The following is a 9,642-nucleotide window of genomic DNA, read 5'->3' on the forward strand; positions in this document are numbered from 1 at the left end:
ATATACCAATAACAAAAGATGAATACAAGTCACGTGTATACATTTTTTGGAGATATATATATATATAATCAATAGAAGAAAAATAGCCTTTTCAGTTGGACCAATGGACATTTTTAGGTACAAAATAACCTTTAAATCTCAGTAGTTCGAAACATTAACTCAGAGTGAATAATAGACTTAAATGTAAACATAAACTATAAAATTTATACAAAAAAGTAGAAAAGTCTTTGAGATTCAAGGCTATGCAGATCGTTCTTAGAGTTGAATCAAAAGCATAATCCATAAAAATTAAAACTGCTAAATCTGCCTGTCACAAGGAAAAGACTTTGCTCTGTGGAAGTCTATATGAAAAGGCCAAAAACTCCAATTTCAGACTAAATATTACCAAGCCATAAATTGATAAAGACCAGTTCCAAGAACATGTGAAGAATGCTCAAAACTTAGTAGGGGAAAAACAAACAATTTAATTAGAAAATCCACAAACTCCATGAGCAGGCTTCTCTGACGATCTACAGATGGCAGATACACCAGGAAACAATGTTCTGTGTCAGCAGCCTTCAGGGAAAAGCAAGGGGATGCCTCAGGGGAGAGTACTGCCCACCATCCCACGGGTTAAAGAACAGACAAGGCCAAATGTGGGACAGAACCTGGAGACACGAAATCACTCATATGCTGCCAGTGCGAGTGGAGAATGGTGCAGCCATTCTGAAGCCCGCTGGGCAGTCCTTCAACAGAAACTAAACACAGCATTACTACAGACCCAGCACCTGCTCTCCTGGACGCTTATTCCAGAGAAATGAAAGTGGGATATATTCACACAAACACCTGTACACAGATGTTTATAGCTGTTTCATTAGTGAGATCTACAACCTGGAAACAACCAGACACCCTTCAGTGAGTGGCTGGTAAGACAAAGTAGAGGGCACGCAACCATGGGATAAATACCACGTACCCCGCGATAGAAAAATGACCTGTGGCTACCCAGCAGCTTGCGTGAAGCTCTAGTGAAGTACGGTGGTTGAAAAGTGACTTCAAAAGGCTGCATAGAATTGTACACTTGAAACCTACATAATTTTACTAATCAATGTCACCCCAATAAATTTAATAAAAAATAAATGATGCTATGGGTGAAAAAGGCTGCGTGATGTGTGATTCCATTTGTATATCATTCTGGAAGCAACACAATTTTCAACAGAGAACAGATCAGTGGTTTAGAGGATTCTGCAGGGGTGGGATAGAGAGAAAGAGGGTGTGGGGATAAAAGTGCCGGCAATGTGAGGGATCCTGTGGTGATGGAATGTTCTGGATCTTGACTGTATCAAAGTCAGTATCCTGTGTATAATATTGTACTATAATTTTACAAGACGTGACCATTGGGAGAAACTGGGTAGAAGATATGGACACTTTCAATTTTATTTCTTACAACTCCATATGGATATACAATTATCTCAAAAAATTGTATTTGCAAATTAAGGAAAATGCAAAGCTCACTTCTTCAATATCTGTCTTTCAGGAGCCCACGTGCAACACGAGGCCAGTAGCTCCCATATTGAACTGTTTAGAATAGTTCTATTACAAAAACATTCTGTTGGAAGGCACTAGGTATATTATTGACTAGGAATGTTTATAGATAATAAAAACTTTACTCAACCTGTATTCTAGTTCATGGAAGATTCCAGTTCACTGGTGTTCTAGTTATTATACTACTACTTACACGAAAATTCTTAAAACTATAAATCCTCTTCACTGTAATCTAGACCCAGACTGCTGAACTCTCACAGGAATCTTCTATCAAATTGACCTGATTGCCTCAGCGTTTGCTTTACCAGGCACATATTTTCAGTCCATTAATCAACTGAGCAATTGGACAGTTAGCATTTTCCAAAACAATCAAATTATAAAGTAAGTAAATGTTAAACTTTATAAGCAATTATTTACATGGATAAGGAATAAAAATATATGGTGCTCTCATACATCGATATACATCGATTATTTTATGTAGTTTTAAAATGCATGTCTCTAACTTAACTAAAACAAACACTATGATTTATTTCATAGAAAGATGCAAAACCTCTAAATTCTAGTGACATCAAGTAGGATATCCAAACCAACTAAACAAAATAAAATAGAACACTTTTTTCCAACTAAAAACAAAGATCAAAGTCTCAGTGCTTTAATATTTTAAAAATACTAGGAATTACCAAGAAAACTGAAACAGAAATGAGGGACCTAGATGTATCTCTAAACCTAAATGATGAGACAATTACCAGAAAAAGAAATGTCTCAACCCATTATTTTCAAATTTTAAAAATATAAATTGTAGTTTGTCTCCAAATTGCTTTATAGTTCAAGTTAACTTAGTTCGAATATCGGCTGAATAGTTTTCATCCTTTGTTGATTACATTTTGATAGTGAAAAACTAAGGAAGTTTTAGAGATTTTTGAAAAAAAGATAGCAAATTCCTAGTTTGCCTATGAGGCATCATCTAAATATACCTTTTCTCTCTGTTTGTAATTTCTGCTGTTCGGTTTTTGATTGGAGATTGTCTTCTGCTTTTGGCTGACGTCCTTAGTCATGCAGCTTGTCCAGCGGGCTTCCAGCCGCTGCCTGTCCATCTCTGCTCCGGCAGGCCCCGTCCACGAAATGGTACTGACATTGAAACAAAGTAAGAGGGAATATCATGCTGCAGGATTTTAGCTTCACCATGTTAGAATGCTTTGAGGCAACATTTCTAATCAGGAAAAAACAATATGTTACTTTTAGGATATTTTACTTTTTGTAAAAAAGTCTAAAATGTGTAACATCTAAAATGATAGGAAGTTTAATTTAGAAAGATATTAAACTCCAGAGGAAATTTGACTGATTATAAAATATCCAGCATTTTCTTGTTGCATTTAAGAGACAACTAAATTATATATTGGCTACTTTACCCTAGAACTAGAAAAAAAATCTCAAGTGAATAATTCCAACATATTATTTTCTTCAGGGAAGATTACAAACAGATTTTAAATAATATGCTTATTTTTAATGTTTCTTGCAGTCTAAGAAAGAGAGAGTATTTTTGTATTTTTGTTTTTGAAATATTTTTGTTTTTGAAGAATAGGCCTCTGACAACATATATGGAGAATTATTTTTATGAAAATGTAAACTAATTCAAATATTTTAAATTCATCTTATCTTTTAAATGAGTATGCATTTACATTTATGCTAGTATCTTTTCCAGTGTATGCAGCAGAAAACTACCCCAGCTCATACAATCAAGAGGGTAAACTGGCATGTTTAACTGAAAAAGGCCACGTGCCACAGGGTGACCTCCCAACGCCCAGCCAGGCGGGGCTTCAGCTCCTGCTGACCTGCTAGCTCTGCTCCCAGCATTCTTTAGCACTTTTGGTCTTAGTCTGGCAGTAAAATGTTTGCAGCTTTTCACATAAATTTATAATAAAATTATCAGAAAAAAAGCTATCATCTCTTGCAGTGTTCAGTAACAGTCTCTTAATAGAAAATGAACGAAGACGCGAGATCTCCCTACAGACTTTGGGTATCTCACTGGCCTGAACTGAGCTTGGATTTATCTTGAAACGGTCCTTTGTCCAGGTGATGCCGTGCTCCAACTCTCTTAATTACAGGCTTCTTGAACAGGTCACTAACAAAGTGGGCTTATCCTGACCTATTATATCAGGTCTCTCTCTGGCTATGGGGGGGAAACCTGCTTTTTAGAAGAACATGGGCCGTGTGGCCAGAGAGCACGTAACAGAACGAAAATCTGGGACTGTTATTAAAGTGGGAAGTGGATACTTTACGGGCAACCAAAATGTCTATTGTAATTTCAAAATTTTAAATTGTTTAAATTCATATCTTGGGCAAAATAATTGGAAAGAGGCAAGAATTCCATTCCCCGTGTCTAAAGTTTCCCTCATTTTTTGGTTGTTTTCATTTTCCACATAATTGCTTCTTTAAAAAAATATGGCTTAGGAACTCTCAATAATGAGTAATTATCCATTATTGTTTTTAACGTGCTTTTGAGTCAAGTACAGGAAGGGATATGTAATCGGTCATTTTCACAAGCCTGTATATTTTCAGATGTTCCTAGTATCACTTACTTATAGATCTTTTTTCCCCCTCTTAGAACCAATGTCAAAACAATGAATAGAATATACTCACCAACATTTAGAAATACTACCTGTGGGAAAGTGAACTGGACACGTTTTAGTCCTCACCTAGTTACACCCTCACTGCAAGGCAACTCCATTCCCGTGTGACAGTGAGGGGTCAGGGTTTTAGGATTAAATGAACTGCTGAAGCTCAGACAGCTGCTGGTGTTTTCCTACTGTTTATACTGTTCCCCGTGGGACACAAGTGTGGATGTGTGTTCAGATGATGACTGCTTTGCTAAAGGTGCCACACATGAATTCTTAAATAGTTCTGAGGAATCTGATGCCAGCAGATGATTAGCCAAAGCCACCTGACTTCTGATTGTTTTCTTTTTCTTGAATCATTTCTCTCCCAGCGTCTGCTTGCTGGCATTATCGTAGGGAAACTGATTCTGATAAGAAAAGTATTTTTAGTATCAGTAAGCAACCTACATGTAAAACATTCACTTTATATTACTTTTAATTTAGAAGTGAAAGCATTTTCCCAACAGAATGTCTCACATTCTGAGTTTTCTACATCGGTGATTTACTGAGGTATTAACATGGAAATGGTGATGTTAAACAGTACTTTCAGTAGTTGTAAGAGTGCAGTGGGAATCACGATTTCATAAGAAGAAAATTAGTTATGTTGATAAGATTACTGTATAATTTCCCGCAGGATCTCCACATCAGGATTCATTTGATTATATTATGCTCTTGAAATCGTCGCCTACGTTCACTTTATCTATAAAGTCATGTTGAATAAAACACTATCCACACCGCAGCCCACAGTGTGAGCAGAGACATCTGTGAACGTCACCATGAATAGTCATGAACTGAGGGGCACAAATGGCTTTCCCAGCAAAGCGCTGGCACTGCCTCCTGATTTACTTTTACAGCAAGTGGAAGCCCCATGTGTCATGGCTGGGTGGTTTGCATTCAGATGGACCAGTAACTTCCAATGCAACCACGTCTATACAGCAAATTTTAATTTAGAACATAAGGTAGAACTGCTCATGGTCTAACAGGTTGAAAGCTGTTCCATCAACAGCTTTGTCTCAATCTTTTCTTGCTGCTTTTAAATTAATTTTTAAAATACATATTTTTGGTAAAATTTATGAAGTTTGAGTTCATATAAAAATTAATATCATTTCTAACTATTTCACCTGGCTTTCCAACATGTCAGTGATAACGGGTAGAGTGATACACAAACACACACACACACACACACACACACACACACACACACACCCGAGAGTTAAATGATCAAACCTATGATAACAGGATTATTTTATTAACACTTTCCCTAAAAGTAGATTATTTTTAAACCAAAATATGCATTTATTTGCTATAAAAAAGTCACAGTTCATCCTACCTGATATCTAAAGAGTGCTTTAAACTTAGACAGTCGAGTTTCAAATGTCCACAAGACAGAAGCTGACAGCAGCACGGGGAATGGAACCAGAGCTGAGTCTGAGATCTGTTCCACTGGAATGGTTCCCAGAAGCACCGGCCATGATTTACGGTATTAATCCTGACGCATGCTGCCTGCTTTTCATCCATCACGGTAGGCCAGACCTTGAGGTTGAACTATTCCCGTACTTAGAAACATAGAATCATATAGTCTGCGGATGCCAGAAGATTCAACCTCTAAAATATTAAAATGTCCTCCGGAAAACATGAAAAGCGTCATAAATAACAGTTTCAATTTAGTTAAACTTGCTAATAACACCCGATAAACATCTTCAGCTGTAGCTGGCACTCTTTTTACAGTTCTGCTGATAGTTTCCCAAAGCAAGCTTTCTAAGCTAAAATATACTTAAATTAAAGGAGAGTTTGAAAATTGTCCTATTGTCCCTGTTAACTGATTTTGGTGTTTTAGTTATGAATCACTAACAGCTGAAAATGCTCTCCTAATCGATATGCAAATACAAAACAAAGAGTTATTTTTTAAAAAGTCATCCCAAACCCTTTTGAAACTGTTCATAAGTACACCTACTATAGTCCTACAATATCAAGTAAAATAAAATTTAAAGTGAATGGGATTTATTTTTTTAATGTGCCTTCGATTTTGCCCATTCTGAGAGGAACCTTGAGCACAGATTTTGATATCTTTAAGAAATACCCATGAGTACTCACAGCCAAGGGTGAGATGATGTCATTACATGTGTCTAATTGAAAAAGCTGAACCTGACACGTTGCTTGTTTTTCAAAGATGAGAAAATAGGGGGGAAAAAAGCCATCCTGATGAAGTCCTACACTCCATGTACCTGCCACATATTCTGTCTTTTGGGGTGTGGTCAGTTCACGCTATAACAAGACATAAAACGCACTGATCTTTCAGTGTTTTACTTTCCTAAAAATTTATTACACAGAAAAGCTTGACTTACCCGGCATGGTTGAAAAGATACATTTAGTGCTAATATTTTTATTGGTACAGCAATACCACTGGGTATGATTTCCCTTTCTTTTTCTCTTCTTCATATTCCTAAAACATTGTATAGGATCTCCAAAATAAAAATAATCAATAGTTTTATGAATGTAATCAATGTTCATTTTCTACATATAAATTCAGAGTAACAAATTTAGCAAGTCATATGCCTACAACATGGTAGCATGATCCCAAAATATGAAAATATACTTTCTAATGCCATCGCAATTTAAATTAGGTAATGTCTAGTATGTACTAAAGCTATCTTATGTAGTAATAAATATTATAAATGCTTCAATTCTCACCTTTAAAACCTGTTTGATATTGAATATTGAATTTATAGACGTTAAGTTTTAAAGAGAATGGAATGTGGAATGTAAGTATCTGGAAGGACTGACTCTACAAACTGAAAATTGTTTAAGACATTTTATTTTACAGGACACTTAAAACTTACGCTTGGCCAGACTCGAGGATGCCTTCTGTTTTTATGTTCAAATGAAATGATGGATCATTAGAAGAAAAGGGATGAGCGTTCACACATTTCAAGACTGATCTGAGCCCTTCTTACTGCATCTTGCACCTGCCGTCTCATCCTACCCACTGCTCATTACTTCACCCCTCCCCTGGGTAAGAAAACTCAGCCCCAAAGAGCCCTTGGGACGTCAGTATGTCACAGTGATGATGGATCATAGGGTTCCACTGACATCTGGAAAACGGTCGGAAGCTTGGTGCTTTCGGGACTTAGTCCAAAAGTGTACATTTCAGAGAGCTTTTATTTTGATGAAAATTGAATCATCTTCGTAGTTTACAAAAACCCCCGTAAACATAGTGTTTGACATGCTAGACACAGCACAATGCAGATGTTTTAAGGAAGCTGAGACTTGGGGTCTTGCAGATTTTGCCAAGGTAACTTCTCAGGTACCATGACACAACTTTATCAAATGCCCAGCTGTCCTGTGACAGCTCTTTCGACTCTGCCTTCCCATAATCAAATCCAAAATTTATAAAAAACAAAATAAAAACCTCAGGATATTTATCATACTTAAAATATCTTAAGATTTCCCAGAGGGCAGTGGAAAAAATCACACATATTTGATATTTCATTTATGCAAATAGAGATTCTAGAAATAATTGGTAACTCCTTATATTTTTAAATTGTCAACAAGATGGATCAAATGACATTAATGTAACTATTTCAGAAATTGTTCATTTTATTATAAGGCTCTGAAAATTTGCCAGTGCCCTTGATGTCCATAATATGTTCCTACCCTCAAGAGAAACACTGATCAAATCTATATGAAATGGTTATGGACTGTATCCCAATAGAGAATTTTACCCTTTCTATTCTGATAGTATTGGTTACTGTAATAAATAATCCACAGCCTGTACTGCTAGTTGTGATGGAGTGTCCTACAGTCGTAGACATGTTTTTAACCCTGATCTTCCTATTATCTGTTTTGCTGGATGGGAGTTATTGGCAAGATTGGTAGAATTTTAAACATGATTTATGTAAACTTATTTCAGCTAAATACTAGTAAACGCACTTTATAAATGCTAGCTTAGAGAAACCATCATTAACATGTAGGTTAGACTTGGAAAATACTATTCTATCTGAATATATCATACAGATTTTGGAGTTTTAAACCTTTGATTTAATTGTGTTTCTTGAAAGTAACTAGTGTTTTGATTGTACTGGACTTTTGAAAACTGGCCAATATGTGACACAACACTTTTCCAATAAAGTAGTTTATTTTTCTGCTATATATTTGGATATTGTTATGTGAAATAAACATTGCAAAGGTTTAAACTATATATGCATAAAAACATTTGCAATGACGGTGTGAACAAAGAGTGCTATCTACATGTATTTATTTTGTTAGATGACCAGGTAGCCTGAAACTAGCTCATGACTTACATTTATCGCCACAGTAAGACCTGTCCTGGGGTCTTCATCCTACGAGACTCAGACACAGACAGTGTCTCTTTCTCTCTCCCTCAACCCTTCTGTCCTTGAACACTGCAAATCCATTAACCTGTTGTCAGGCATAATTTCTAGACATAAAATTATCTGTCCCTTTCTCGAATCGGAGTATGTCCTATATTAGTGTACAACCTTGTGCTTGATTACTGTGGGTGAGAGTGTGGCTGTCACAGTAGGCAATAGGATCGGTCAGACAAGTTACGTTTTGGCTGCACTTTAAGTACACTTGTCTTTTCTGGTTTAGTTAGCTACCCAACATTTTACAACAACTAAACACACTCTACTTAGCTTGCACGTTCCAGTCAGAATCAGTTAGACCTTCGGAATCCAGACTTAGACTGCTACAACATAAAGGTGTCATTCAACACTCTCCATAGCAACAAGCTGTATTAGAGAGCTCAGAGCTCAGCAACACGAAGATCTTACAACACCTGTCTCCATTTCTTCTTAATTGGAATATCTCAGCTCACATGAAGCAATACTTCAATGGCTGGTAGGTCAGGAGACTTTATTTGTTTGTTTTTAAAGACAACTTTAGTTTGCAGAAGGAAAAAAAGCAAATCTTGAGCATGAATTAAATTTCCCCTTACGTTTGCTCATTGTATACTTAAATATAATTTTTTAAATAGTTCATTTTAATTTTCTCATCTTTTTCCCCCTAACTCTTCATGTTTTTTTTTTATTTATTTATTTATTTATTTATTTATTTATTTATTTATTTATTTATTTATTATTGCTTGGTTTGTAACTCTAAGACATTTATCTTATTTTTATCCTAATATGTTACTATATTTGTATCTACTTCTTGGTTCTTTGCATGTTTATTAATTGTCCTTCCAGGGAAAATTTAGATTTCTTGAGGGAGAGAGGTCTTGCTGTTGCCTTTAATTTTGCCTTAGTGGAATTGAGATAAACAGTTGAGTTTGTATGTGGTGATTGTCACACTATTCACTGGGAAATAAACAACTGTACTTTTGTAAGAACACTGTTACTTGTAAGATAGAAATAAACCTGAAAAACAGTGTTGCACATCTCACCTGAGTTGAAAAAAGTTATTCTAGCTCATGTACCCAAAAGGAAAACACCAAGGGTGTTTATTT

The sequence above is a fragment of the Rhinolophus ferrumequinum genome, chromosome 18 (genome assembly GCF_004115265.2).
Source record: "Rhinolophus ferrumequinum isolate MPI-CBG mRhiFer1 chromosome 18, mRhiFer1_v1.p, whole genome shotgun sequence".
Taxonomy (NCBI): Eukaryota; Metazoa; Chordata; class Mammalia; order Chiroptera; family Rhinolophidae; genus Rhinolophus; species Rhinolophus ferrumequinum.